General features: G+C 40.6%; 1 long non-coding RNA gene across 1 annotated transcript; it reads left to right on the top strand.

The window, feature by feature from the left end:
• Positions 1-5,217: 5,217 nt before the first annotated feature.
• Positions 5,218-12,637, top strand: LOC115459538. The gene is made up of 3 exons (XR_003940295.1): positions 5,218-5,281; positions 7,814-7,871; positions 11,460-12,637. It is a non-coding gene; the product is annotated as an uncharacterized LOC115459538 (long non-coding RNA).
• Positions 12,638-13,676: the final 1,039 nt, after the last annotated feature.

Raw genomic sequence — 13,676 nt, 5'->3', positions numbered from 1 at the left:
ACACTCAATGAAGCTACAAATTAGTAAATTTAAAATGAATCGGAGAAAATAGTTCTTCACTTAAACGCTGGAATTCGTTGCTAGCTTAGCGGGTTCAAAAATGGCTGGTCAGACTGGATATTCAGTGGCATTGCCCAATTTAGTGGCAAACTGTAGCTTGTCTTCATTTCCCTGTATCACCTCTGCTGTTGTGTTGCCTGTGAGTATCTGCAGAGGTTGTCTCCTGTTTCTTCTGCTAGTTCAGCTAACCCAGATCACAACTCTCCTTCCAGCCTATTAGTATCAGTTCTACAGTGTATAATAATCATGACGATAACTCCCATTCTATTACCCACCAGAGACAATTCGCTCCAGCCCCAGAAGGTACCAAGATCAGAATGGTGCCAGCTGACTTCTAGTGTGAAAGCCCTCCACCATAATACCTGTACAGTTAGCAATATTGTGCAAGTACCCTGAACTATTCATGACCCTGTACGTTCACAATCTGATAGCCTTATCAAGTCAGTACATATAACTCATTGCAGCTGGCCTCACCCAGCTCCATTGCAGATTTAGCGAAACACATGATACCACCATCTGCTATACAGACATTGAGGGGCATAATCGAACTTCGCTGGCGAAATAGGTCGTCGGCGATCTATTTTGGCGGTGGCGCAACAGCTGGCCGGAACCGTATTTTCAAAAAAGATGACCGGCTATCTTTTTTTTCGATAATACGGTTAAGCCCGGCCAAATGCCGGAGTTCGCCGGGTTTGAGATCGCCGGTTTTGTTTTTCAGCAATAATGGAAAAAAATGCCGGCCATCTCAAACCTGGCAAAATCCAAGGTATTTGGTCATGGGAGGAGCCAGCATTTGTAGTGCACTGGTCCCCCTGACATGCCAGGACACCAACCGGGCACCCTAGGGGGCACTTCTAAAAATATTAAAAAATACACAAATAGCTCCCAGGTGCATATCTCCCTTACTTTGGGTGCTGCACCCCCCCAAATCCCCCCCAAACCCACTCCTCACAACTCTACACCATTACAATAGCCGTTATGGGTGAAGGGGGGCACCAAATGTAGGTACAGTGGGTTTGGGGGGGGGAGGGTTGGAGGCTCAACACTTAGCACCACAAGTGTAACAGGTAGGGGGGGGTGGACCTGGGTCTGCCTGCCTGAAGTGCACTGCACCCATTAAAAACTGCTCCAGGGACTTGCATACTGCTGTCAGGGAGCTGGGTATTACATTTGAGGCTGGCATACAGGCTGGCAATAAAGTTTTTTTATTTTTTTTAGTATGGGAGGGGTTGGTTACCACTGGGGGGTATGGGGAGGTCATCCCCCATTCCCTCCGGTGGTCATCTGGTCAGTTGGGGTATCTTTTTGAGGGTTGGTCGTGAAAATTAAAGGACTAAGTAAACCCAGCGAAATACTGATTAATGCTGCTTTTTTTTTTCCATTATCCGCAAGAGCCGGCCATCTGGTAGCCACGCCCATGCCCGCCCATGTCCCGCCTTCGCTTCACCGCCGACATGCCCCCTTGAACTTTGACCGGCGCGGCGACGGGAAAGCGGCGATGTTGTCAAAAACACCGCTTCGATTATACCGATTTCTCCGCTTTTGTGAGATCGCCGGCCATCTCCCAATTTATGTCGGAAGATCGCCGGTGATCACTTTCGATAATAAGCCTGATTGTGTACCAGGGCATGATAGATATATCTGACATCCTTATGTTCTGCAGCCTGATTAGTTTCCTGCTGATGTAGCAAAAGCACATCCTTTCTATGCTGGGAACGGAATTGCAGTGGGAAGCTCAGAAGCATGCGTTTACACTATCTAAGATCACCTATGTATATAAGTGTGAACTGCACAAGACAACTTTGGGAAAGTACCTGATGCAGTCCCTGAGCAGTGCTTTGCAGCCAGTATCTGAGAAAGGACTTTCCCCTCAGCTAACAATATCATTTCACTGTCTTTGCCAGTGGGGTAAGAGTGTGGTGATGGAGGGGAATGGGAGTAGAGAGGGAATGAGCAGGTTGAGTCTTTACCTCAGGAAAGGGGTGTGGCTTTGGGGAGGGGAGCTTTTAAAACGTTTTAACCCTGTGTTGATGCAGAGGTGTGTGGAACCAGGCTGACTGGGCCATCTGTGAGTGGAAGTTCCCCTCAGGAGACAAATGTAAGGGAACTCTGTTCCTGGCAAAAGGCTTTTTATTTTCACCAGCTGTCATCCCAGAGTGTATGAAATCTTGACTGTGGTATTGCAAGAAAAATGTCATTTAAACTTTCAGTAAGGATTTAAATGAGCTAAGAGCTCATTCGCATCTCCTAGCTAAATTTTGCAAAAAATGCCATTCTTTATGCTGTTTCCTATTTTCAGTCAGATCTTCTATTTTCTGAAGGATTTTCTTTTAGTTCTAATAGCTTCCTTCACCTCACTTTTTAACCATGCCAACTGTCGTTTGGCCATCTTTCCTCTTTTTAATGCATAGACTCTATCTGGTCTGGGCTTCCAGTATGTTATTTTTGAATAGTATCCACACCTGATGTAAATTTTTTACCTTTACAGCTGCTTTTCTGAGGTGGTTTGTTTTTCTTTTTTTTTTTTTTCCTTTTTCCTTATTTTATCATAGCCTCCTTTTTGAAAGTTAAATACTAATGTATTGGATTTCCTGTGTGTATTACTGCAGAGATTATATCAAATCTGATCATGTTATGTTTGCTGTTATCAAGTGGCCCCAGCACCATTACCTCCTGCACTATATCATGAGCTCCGCAAAGGTCTAGATTTTGAATTGGTCCCCTCTTGTTGATTCCTGAACAGCCAGACTCATATTTGGAAAAACGAAATACGAAAGCCCTTAAGAGAAAAACTACATTGGCTCCCAATCAAAGAACAAAATCTGCACCCTGGTTCATAAATTATCCACGGCGAGGCCCCGGTTTACATGACAGACCTCATTGACTTACCAACCAGGAACTCAAAAAGATCAGCACGCACATACCTAAATCTCCACTACCCTAGCTGCAAAGGACTAAAATATAAATCAACCTATGCATCCAGCTTCTCCTACATAAGCACACAACTATGGAATGCACTACCAAACGTCATGAAGACAATGCACGACCTAACAAACTTCCGGAAATCATTAAAAACCAACTTGTTCAAAAAGGCATACCATAATCCAACTTGAACACCTGAACCCTGCAACACAACAAAACTCACACCATAACTGAACAAAACTTAACTCTTTATCCTTACTACTTAATTTACTCTGTCACTTATGAACTTTAACGCAATACCACCCTGTATTTCTCATACCGGAATTGGCGATCGCCATCACGGTACTATGTAAGCCACATTGAGCCTGAAAATAGGTGGGAAAATGTGGGATACAAGTGCAAAAAATAAATAACCTGAGAACATTTTCATGAATTAAAACATGGCCCTTTTGAGTGCATTAAACAGTAGCTATTGCAGTGTATTAATATTTTCAGTGACATCATTTTCAAAAGGTGAAGTATACAAATACTTTCCCACTGAAAAACGGTGCAACTCATGTGTTGGCTGCACATGTTATAAGAAAATTACCTTCTCTGTGGTCAATATTGAAATCACTTTTCTGGGACCTAAGCATAGATATTCAGCATTATTTAACTGGATAGTGCCATTGAATATTTATAATTAGGGGGAATTCTATATATGGTGCTGAAAAAATTGCCCCCTCCCAAAAGGAAAGCTCTTAGAGCTATTCTATAAAGTTAGGCACGGTTTACAGAATACACATAGCGCCCATCCTTGTTACAAACATTTAGGCGTGGCCATTTTCACCAATTAAAATCTGGTGTAAATACCCACACCTAACATCATTTTAGGAATGCTCAAGACCCACCAATGTTGCTCCCATGGCCTTGCCCCATTTTGAGATCCGTGTGGTAGCATTTATGAGCACCACTGTATGGAACAAGCTTAGCAAGTTGTACACGTAAATTCTAATTAGTGGCAATTATTGATAACTGCTTGTTAGCGGCCAATTATCAGCGCTGATTGCTTCTTAATTAAATTGCATGCAGAATCTCAAAGAGCAGCAAGATTCCAGAATTCCAAAGAACAGCAAGATTCCGGAATCCCAAAGAGTAGTAAGATTCCAGAATCCCAAAGAACAGCAAGATTCTAGAATCCCAAAGAACAGCAAGATTCCGGAATCCCAAAGAGCAGCAAGATTCCAGAATCCCAAAGAACAGCAAGATTCCGGAATCCCAAAGAGTAGAAAGATTCCAGAATCCCAAAGTGCAGCAAGATTCCAGAATCCCAGATTCCAGATTCCTAATGAGCAGCAAGATTCCACAATCCCAAAGAGTAGAAAGATTCCGGAATCCCAAATCAAGTTGTACGCATAAATTCTAATTAGAGGCAATTAGTATTGATAATTGCTTGTTAGCGGCCAATTATCAGCGCTGATTGCTTCTTAAAAAATTAAATTGCATGCAGAATCTCAAAGATCAGCAAGATTCCAGAATCTCAGAGTAGCAAGATTCCGGAATCCCAAAGAGTAGTAGTATTCCAGAATCCCAATGAGTAGCAAGATTCTAGAATCCTAAAGAGCAGCAAGATTCCAGAATCCCAAAGAATAGCAAGATTCCTTTTTTCTCTCAAATAACTGTTTGCATGAGCAGCGTCGTTTTATTCAAATTTGCCACTATTTGTCTTCTCCAACAAGATATGATTTTGATGAATATATTCTGAGATAGGAAAATCATTATCATTGAGTGAGATAATCTTATTAACTAACCGTTTAATATACTGCCATTCAAAGTCTAAAGAATAGATGTGGCAGTGTTCAAGTTCCAAATAGTTAACTGCCCTAATACAAAGTTGTACCAAAAATGAACAAAATCTCAAAAGGGGCAAAAGACGAATAGCACAACATCAAACCCCATCAACAATGGTAATATAAAAATGAAACACATAAAAAGGGGAGAGGACAAGTTAACTGGCCAGTAGCCCCCCAAAAATCAGATGCCCAGGAAGAAAGAAATAGACACAGATTAAGGCAAATGCATTTGATTGCATCTATACTCTTACATTAAGCTTTGAAACTCAGTGGTGTTTTAACCAACCCTGATTTTAGGATGGATAAGGTTATTTCAATTTGATCTTGACCAGCTCTAGTACACTGCATGTAATTTGATTCTGTTACTACCAGCAATAACGTGAACTCTTTTTCCATTCTATTTATTTAGAATAGACATTAGAGACAGCATAAATGCTCAGAAAATTCTTGAAACTATCTTGAATCAGGTAAGTTATATTTCATTAAAGACCACAAGACATGGGTATGCCTGTTATTAAAATGTGAGGCAATAGTTGTTCTATTTTAAGAAAGTAAAAATACAGCGTCCTGTTTACTAAAGTGAGCTAACATGGGCTAAATGCTTGTGTTACTTGATGCATAACAAGGGATATTAGCAGTATGTAAGACCTAAATTGAATTGAATTAATATTAATATAGATAAAATACAATGTCAATACTGAAGAGAGATGACTACATGCAAATACATGCAAATCAGCTCAGTTCATGAATATTTAATGTGTTTTAATGCACATCTCTTGAGGCGTAGATAAGTTCTTATGTTGGCCTTTCCTTCCCACCTACAAACCTCCACTCAAAATCAAATATCCAAGCTTGCTCAGTCCCCCCCAAAATGAATGCAGGAGCCCCTTGAAGCTAGGTACTCTCCAGTATTCATATTCATGGAACAGGTGGATGTGAAGTGTCTGTTCACGCTTTCCAAAAATACTAGGACTAGGGGGCATGCGATGAAACTACAGTGTAGTACATTTAAAACAAATAGGAGAAAACATTTCTTCCCCCAATGTGTAGTTAAGCTCTGGAATTCGTTGCCGGAGAATGTGGTGAAGGCTGTTAGCTTGGCAGAGTTTAAAGAGGGTTTGGACGGTTTCCTGAAGGACAAGTCCATAGACCGCTACTAAATGGACTTGGGAAATATCCACAATTTCAGGAATAATATGTATAGAATGTTTGTACGTTTGGGAAGCTTGCCGGGTGCCCTTGACCTGGATTGGCCGCTGTCGAGGACGGGATGCTGGGCTCAATGGGCCTTTGGTCTTTTCCCAGTATGGCATTACTTATGTACTTATTTATTTCTAAGAGTAAGGAAATCTAAAAGCAATTTTTTAATATGACTTACAAAGAGAAATCTTACATGGATATCTGACAAAAGAAGAAGACTCTTTGGATGTGATTATTGTTTTGCAGGGAGATTTCATGGTCCATAAGAACATAAGAATAGCCATACTAGATAAGACTAATGGTCCATTTAGCCTTGTATCTTGTTTCCTACAGTGGCCAATCCAGGTCAGAAGTACATGGCAGAATCCCAAAGTATAGCAAGATTCCAAAATCCTAAAGCGTAACAAAATTCTGGAAACCCAAAGAGTAGTAAGATTCCTTGCTACTAATCCCACGAATTTTAGTCCAGGATCTTGTCTAAACCATTTTTTAAACCCAAATACGCTAACTGCTGTTACCACATCCTATGCAAATATATTTCCAGAGCTTGTTCCTCCTCTTCTTTTTAAAATGTATTTCCAGGCAACTTCATTGAGTGTTCCCTAATCTTTGTACTTTTTGAAAGAGTAAAAAAAAAAAAATCAGTGCCTACCACTGCTTAGTAAAAATACCCCTTAGTGATTTAAGCTTGGGATACAGGAAAATTTGTAGGTTTACTGATAAAACCCAAGTTAATTTCATAAAAAACAAACAAACATTAGTTATTAGTTTATTAAAAAATCTAAAATTATTTTGCCTTAGTTTAGATTTGTCACAGAATTCTAAGAGCCCTAGAACAGTGAAAATTAAGGTATTAGCGGGTTTATCAGCTCCTAATGTTGTTGCCCTGTCTTTTAGTCATCTCAGGGACCTGGTGGAAGGAAAATACCCAGTGGAACACTGTGATCCCAAAGTAGAAATTATTGCAATGATAAAGTGGGTCAAATTGGAGGGAGGATAATGTTATATGTTAAAAAGAAAATTGTGTCAAAGAAAATAACAGTTCATCAGGAAACAGATTGCAATGTGGAATCGTTCTACATAGAAATCCCTCCCCTATCCCCCACCCCTGATATATAATGCTATTTAACAGGCCAGAATGGCTGTTGACCGATTAAATAGCATTTAACGAGCTATCCACCTATATTCAATGGGGGATAACCAGCTGTGAATACTCCAGGTTAGTGGCTAGCAGACAGCCGGTTATATTGCCTGATATAACTTGCTAGACGCCTATATCTAAATCCAGATTAGCCGCCATATTTGGCAACATGATAACGTGGGATGTCTTTGACCGGTTTAAAGATAACTGTTAAGATTCACTATTGACTAATCCAATTATCTTTAAATTGGCCAAAAATAAACCGGATAGTCAATACGAGTCACCGAAAATGGCCGCTCATTGAATAACCAGTTTTAGCTCCGACCACAGAAGTTAGCCAATATAACTCTTGCAGTCCGAATGTCGGCCTCTCCGTGTATAAAGAGAATGAGAATACTGGTGGGACTATATTGCTGCCCACCTGGCCACGAAGGACAGATGATGAAATGACAACAGAAATAAGAGAAACTAACAGATTTGGTAGAATGAGGTAAATGTAAAAAAAAAAAAAAAAGCCCATTTGTGGTTTATACTCAACATCTCTTGTGCACTTTATACTGCTCACATTTGATGACAATAAGAAAGGGTCCTTCAGCATTGACTCTTATTTAATAGTTATAAAAGTTGAATTGTTCTCCTCTACCCTTGTCAAACACAGTTACCTGGAGCATTCACAAGTGGCCTTACGATGATGAATGCGGAAAGTGGAGTCAACAGTAAGTGTTCCAAATTTTTGTTGACATTCTCTCTTCAGGTTCATTAGCATGCATGTGATAGTGAGTTTTGTTATAATCATAGAAACAGGAAAGGGTAAAATCATCTTTGAGGGTAACAGTGGCAGTCAGCATTTTTTTAAAAATAAATTAGCACATCTAATCAGAAAGGTCCATGAATATAATCTCAACTAGGGTAGGAATGGATAAGGAGTCCTGCTACCACTTTTCCCTCTAAGCTGAGCGGAGGTCCTCCAACTACACTGCTGCCAGTGGGGGCGCTATTTCAATACTGTGTTTTTAATGGCTAGAGACAGGCAGGTTCCCTGGAGTCTTGCAGAGCTTGTCTGTCCATCACTATTGAAAATGTAATAGTGAAACAGCTCCACCCACTGGCAGGGCTATAGATGGAGGACACCCTCTCAGATTAGAGCAGTGGTTCCCAAACCTAGTCCCGGAGGCATCCCAGCCATTCAGGTTTCCAGGAGAGATTAGCAGGCAGTGCATGCAGTCTCTCTCATGAATATTCATTGTGGATATCCTGAACACCTGACTGGCTGGGGTGCTTCCAAGACCAGGTTTGGGAACCACTGGATTAAAGGGAACAGTGCCTGCTGCAGTATGCGTAGACCAGTGGAGACCAGTGTTAGTCCTTGTGTGTGTGTGACTAGTAAGCTAATTACTTCTTCTGTTATAAGCTTGGGAAAAAGCCTAGCCTTCATTTGCTTCCTGAAACAGAGATAGCCTTGTGCTGAGTGAAGCCTTTCAGGGAGTGCATTCCAGAATGGGGGCTACACCAAAGAAGGCTCATTGGCAGGTATCAAATCACATGATATCCTTTGCAGAGATTGTGTTAGGGTTACTCCTTGGTAGGACCTTAGTAACCTTGGAGGTGTGGAGAAGGAGATCCTGTTCTTCAGGAGCTCTGGCCCATTTCCTTTAAGGGTCTTGTAGATCACAGTTTTATGTTTAGGCCTGTATTGTACTGATAACCAATGAAGTTTTTGCAAAAATGGTTTGATGTGGCTATGTCTTATTTCCTTCTATCAGTCTTGCTGTTGCATTCTGAATCAGTTGGAACTGGTGCAAACCCATTGTAATCAGACCAGTGTAGAGTGCATTACAGTAGTCCAGTCTTATGTTATCATGGCATGAGTCATTCTGACAAGACTTGCCATCTCAATGTATAGAGAGAGGCAGCATAGTTGTTGCAAAGATTAGAAACAGCTCTTGAAGGTTTGGCTGATCTTGAAAGTTGCTGGGATCAATGTAAGTGTTTAATTGTATTCCACAGTTCCTGACTTGCGGTTTATGAAGAAGTTTATATCTCCAAAAAATAATTTTGATGTCAAGTATGTGCACACTTGTGTTCGGTACTCACAGGAGCTCTGTTTTACTTGGGTTTATTGTTTTTAGCCCATTCTTGAATTACTGTTAAATAGGTAGTCTATTCATGGCTGTAGGTAAGTCTGGTTCTATTTATTTATTTATTTATTTATTTATTTCAATGTTTAGCCTGTCCTTCCAATGAAGCCCAGAACATGTTAACAAAAAAAGCATATATAGTGAAATAAAAAGAGATACAGTTAAACAAAAATCAAAACATGCAGAAACAAATAAACAAAACTGTTCATTAAAAAAATAAATGATTTTTCAATTAAATAATATAGTTTTAATAGCTTTATTAAGGGGGACTGTGAGACTTCGGGGATCCCAGTGATGTGTGGAGAGGAAACTATAATCCTCACCAACTAAAGAAAAGGCAAAATTGCAAGAGGTCAAACACGTACATAACAGTACTTAAAAGATCACCTCATTGCCACCCCAAAGCTAGCCCAAGACCACCCTTGGGAACTATAGGACTGGTGAATGCCAGATCAGCTGCAAAGAAATCCTCGGTGATCCATGATGTCATACATGAACAGAATCTTGACATCCTAGGAATAAGTGAAACCTGGCTAGATGAAAGTGTGGGTTTACCACTGGCCCAACAGGTTTCAACATCCAACATCAACCAAGACCAGGAAGACGGGGTGGAGGTGTAGCAGTCTTTTCCCTAAGTGACCACCTGAAACAAATGGCACCTCCCAGAGTTTGGAAGGAGATCAGAGACAAAAAAAGCTGACCGATGAAATTTCCTAGAGGCCTTAGACTATCCACATGTGGATGAAAAGACAACTACAGTGTCAGAACAGGTTGACATTTGGAATACATACTTAGCCAAGACCTAAGAGAAAACGGCACCAGTATAAACAGTTTTATGCTCCACTCACAAACACTCACCTTGGTTTTCTCCAGAACCTTGGATCCTTAAACGCGAAGGACGTAAACTGGAAAGGAGATAGCGTAAATCCTGCCTGGATGAAGACACGCTAAACTAGAGGAACACACAACAACAAAAAAAACGCCAAGCCTTGACAACAGCCAAAAAAACATATTTTTCTCAATGCATTGCACAGGCTGCCAATTCAACCAAGCAGTTGTTCAGTATAGTAAACAGCCTACTGCAACCCCCACAACAGAACCAGCCTGCCCAGTCTAAACTAAACTGCCATGATTTTGCTGCCTACTTTGTCAACAAAATTAAAAGTCTCCACCAGGATTTACAGGCAATCCCACCCAGTCTCCAATCTGTTAACCAGGAGTGCACAAACTCCTGACAGAGACAGATGAGACACTTAACCCAATGACAGAGGAGAGCCTTGACAAAATCCTAACAGAACTTCAACCTTCGACAAACTACCTGCTCCCTTGACCTTTGCTCATCAAAGATAGTGCAGCAGGAAAGTATGGGCCTCATAGAAGCCATCACAAAAATTGTGAATACCTCTCTTTCTAATGGGCAGTGAGTCACCCTTTGGTAAAGCAAAACAAACTTGAAAGTTACCAGCCAGTATCCAACATCCCATTTCTAGGGAAACTTATAGAACAGGCAGTCTATGTTGAACTTAATGACTGGCTAGAAGAGAGAAAATGGCTAGATCCATGTCAGTCTGGTTTCAGACCCGGTTATGGAACAGAAATGGTCCTTGTATCCCTTCTAGATGATCTTCACAGAACTGAAACAGGGGATTCACTTTGGTGATAGTCCTGCTAGATTTCTCAGCAGCTTTTGACACTGTGGATCATTGTATCATGCTAACACGACTGACAGAAACAGGCATCAATGGAACAGTACTTGCCTGGTTCAGATCCTATCTATCTATCAGACAGACAACAATCCATAACGTTTGGCAGCAACTCATCGCCACCATGGGCTCCGCCATCTGGTGTAGCACAAGGATCAATACTGTTATCTATTCTGTTCAATATATACCTCAAGCCACTAGGTATATGGAATACTATGGTTACATGTGTTTAATGGTCCCCCTAGGGATGCTCACTTATGCCAGTCATTGATCTTGCTTAATTGATTGCACCTAAAAATTGGCAGGCCAACGTCTTTTACCTAGTATTCTATAATGGTTTAGGTGCATTATTAAGCCATTATAAAATTGTTGCCACATCGTTATAGAACTGCATCTAACTCCCAAATAAAGCAAAATATTTTTGAATCATCTTCATTTCATCATTTTATTTTATTTCTTCCAGACCTTGGTTGTTGAGAAGCCTGAACAGTGAATGAAGGAAGGAATCTTTCTGGCTGAAAACCTGCAAAATGTTGATTACTTTTATGTTACCTAACTGTGCAATTATAGGGTTAGGAACAAGAATGAATCAAATTAAGGAAAAAGTGAAACTTCTGTAATGCTAATGGTGTCTAATTTCTTAAAGTTTCCTGAATGCTTAAGGACAGTGATCAAAGGCATTTCATGAGCAAGCATCTTTCTTTTTAAATACTTGCAAAATCTAACACATCAAAAATAAAGGGGTTGATATTCAATGTGGTTTAAGTGGGCAGGAGAGGCTTCAAACCCTCTTACACAACACTGAGCATGTCAGATTCCAATATACGCCAGCACTTAACCAGGCAGCCTGAGACAATCAAAATCTGAGCAGTGCCAATTCTCCCTGGTTCCCTTTTCAATACCTCTCCCCTCCCCAATTCCATGTCCATGTCCTGTTCCCCAATCTCGTTGTTCCGCTCTCCCCTAGCTCCTTGATCTGATCCCCCCTTAAAAATCCCCCATTATCACATATCCAAACCCCCCACTCTATCACCAATTCATCAACTGCTGCCCTCTGGACCCCTCAGGACTTACCAGGTTCTGATCTCTGGTGTCTAGTGGGATGGGGGTTGAGTGGTCCCCTTTCCTCTCCTGCCCCATTGGCTCCAGTTTCAAACTGACAGCACTGATCCAGTAGCTGTAGTCTTGCAATTCTACTGCTAGGAGTCAGCTTCCATATAAGGCTGTGCCTCCAAAGATTCAGACCCCTTTATAAAACCATTTCCAAATTAGAAGAAGACAGAGATGAACCACCACTTAACCTGCAATACACATATTTACTGGCACAATCTCATAAGCCGTTTTTGGAACAAGGTCAAGGCTAAAAATTGGTCATTATATCTTTGTAATCACCTTTCAGATAAATTTTCTGTGTTCTGGCATTGTATTCTCATCCTACCTTCTGAAAATCATTAAAATGTTCACTAAGGCACGCTAACAGAATTAGTGTGTGTTAACAATTAGTGTGCGCTAAATGATAAGATGCCCATAGGAATATAACAGGTATATTATCATTTAGCACCTGCTAAATCTGTTATTGTGTTAGTAAAAGGACCCTAGTATTATTTTCATATTGTAAAGAATTGTTTTCTTATTGCTTAATGCCTGTACTGTATTCATTCTTTCATTAAAATAATAATTACTTGCATCACATTCCATGTCTCTCTGCTACTATAGAGCATCTAATCTAAAGGTGTCTTGTATTAAGCTTTATAAAGCAGCCAGCTTGGGTTTTACCACATAGTAGACATTAACGTATACCTAAGCCAACATCTACCATGTCTTCTAACTAGCAATGCAATACAGAAACCTACACTAGTTGTCTAATGTAGATAAGAGTGAGAGGTAGGCATATCGTGGGCTGGTTGGAGGAGTGGTCGGCTGTGACATCTAGAATGTGGGTTGGTACCACACACTAGCTGTCCAACTGCCAATGACAAGGCTGCATTTATTACCACTTCAAGGGAAGAGCTTTGCAGTGTAAAGGATCGTCAGCTCATTGGTGTGAGTTGAGTGATCGTGAATACCTGTCTTTGTAAATCCTTAGGCTCCTGCAGGCACAAAATCTCTGTTTTATCAAATAAAACATATCCTTGCATCTATTCAGTGACCTTCACTTAACCCCTTTGGTCAGTCTATGTCAAGGTCACTTGGAGAGAACTCAGCCCATCCCTGGCCTCTTTTCTATCTATGGAGTTTAACACAAGTTCTAACAATGCTTAAGGAAAAAAGTTCCATATGTATAAACAAAAGTGTTCGGTAAGTTGTCTTTTAACTTATTTATTTTTTATTTATTTGTAGCATTTGTATCCCACATTTTCCCACCAAATTGCAGGCTCAATGTGGCTTACATTTGCCGTAATGGCGGCTGCCATTTCTGGATAACAGAATTACAGATGGTATTGCGTTTAGGTGCATACATACATGGAACATGATATATGGAACAGGTCATGGAATATATATATATAAACCATGTGCATATATATACTGAAATACCGAAAGGAAATGCCTTTTAGTTGGGGTCAGGCCCTGTACCAGACTGCCTACCTATCACCACATGCTTAGCTGTGATTGCTGCTACATCTACCTGCAGGCAAGAAATAAAGTCACCTAGTCCTACTACTCTAAATCATTTCTGTAG

The sequence above is a fragment of the Microcaecilia unicolor genome, unplaced genomic scaffold (assembly GCF_901765095.1).
Source record: "Microcaecilia unicolor unplaced genomic scaffold, aMicUni1.1, whole genome shotgun sequence".
NCBI classification, from domain to species: domain Eukaryota; kingdom Metazoa; phylum Chordata; class Amphibia; order Gymnophiona; family Siphonopidae; genus Microcaecilia; species Microcaecilia unicolor.
This window is presented reverse-complemented; position numbering and strand designations above follow the sequence as displayed.